The sequence below is a fragment of the Aedes albopictus genome, chromosome 2 (genome assembly GCF_035046485.1).
Source record: "Aedes albopictus strain Foshan chromosome 2, AalbF5, whole genome shotgun sequence".
NCBI classification, from domain to species: domain Eukaryota; kingdom Metazoa; phylum Arthropoda; class Insecta; order Diptera; family Culicidae; genus Aedes; species Aedes albopictus.
The window spans coordinates 496,252,836-496,254,468 of NC_085137.1; positions in this window are offsets into that span (position 1 = coordinate 496,252,836).

A 1,633-nucleotide genomic window follows, 5' to 3' on the forward strand; every position below is an offset into this window, starting at 1 on the left:
GAGAGTTTAGTTCATAAATGATTCTTCTATCAACCATTTCGTATGTCATACCTAACAAGTTGTAATTATATTGCTCATTACTATAGATTAATGTCACATCACCACTCTGCCACTCAAAACACACAGTGTCATAACCTCAGCAAGAGACTAATGTTTTCTATGCTCTCCATTGCATAATGGCCTCTTTCTGTAACTTTCTCTCCAAAACTGATACGCGGTCAATGGTCTGTCCCCTGCCTGAATGATTAACAATCACACCAACTCGACCTAACGTCAACGTGGTCTGGTCAGCCAGCAATCACGCATCCTTTAGATAGCTCTCCTCTGTCTACGTGAAGAATTCCACCACCTTGGAGTCGTCGGTCGATTCGATAACCATCCGATCGCTTGGCTTAGGTACGACGGGCATGTCCAAAAAATGTAATCGAAATTTGTACCAATTACGCATAGCTTACACGCAGCAGCAGCAGCAGCAGCAAACCCAACTCAACGGCGCAGGTTGTTTTGGTAGACATACCGCGATCGCTGCTGCTTCACATGAGGTACCCCTATTACCTACTCTTGATGCATCGTCCATCAGCAACAACGCTCTTTTCGCGCCCCAAAGAGTTTTATCATGTTTTAGATTGGCTATCGGATAGCATACACACGCCGCGGAGATAGAGCGCCGCCGTCCGCATAAAGAGAAAAGAAGCAAAAATGTGCGATTTGCCAAACAGATTCAAAACATCGTCTCTCCACCGCATTCCCGCCGCATGTATGTATGGCCCATAACATTACCCCGCGGTTTCAGACCGCGAACCCCCCCGATGTAACATATACTAACTGTACAACTCGGCGGCGCGGCCACGGCCCCGACCGACTCAGTTGATTTGATTTAATGCGGCTATCTATATTCAATTGCCAGCTACCGATCGAGTGCTTCTTCTATCACAAACGATATACCTCTAGTAGCAAGGTGCGTTTGGTTTTTTTTTTGGGGCGTTTGGCCACCACATCGTACGCAAAACACCGTTTCTTAACTATATGATTTTTTGTGTGGATATTTACTTCATAGATTCTTCTTTAATTTATACAATAGTCACTCTGATGAATACGAAGACTCTTCGTCGGAGAGGCTTTCCAACACTGTGTATACTTCGAAATATGGAGCACCAGCTGGAAATAGGGTCGAATAAGGTACAAGGCAGCAAAACTCAAATCAGACATTAACGTTGAACCATTCGTCATTGAAATCATCGTCATCATCAAACATTTGAAAGCAGTTTTATCGTTCAAATCAAACATTATTGCAACGAAAATGGATTCACTGTGTTCCACATGAGGAATAGAATACAGTGAATACATTTTTGTAGTCGTTGTTTTGATTTACAGCGAAAAAACTGCTTTTTTATTTTCGAAAAATGATGACGGATGCTTGAGCCTTAATGATTAGTTTGCTATAATGAATGTTGTTCATTAAATCTCACCGTCTTGGTACAGATGGCGCTTCAGAGGATCTCAAGGGGTTCCAGGGGCCCTCAGGGGCGCTCAGGGAGTTCCAGGGAGTTCAAAATAGTGTGAGGGGCGATTTATGGAGTCTCAGCGGCGTTCTACGAGGTTTCAGGGGTATTCCAGGTGGTCTTACGGGTAT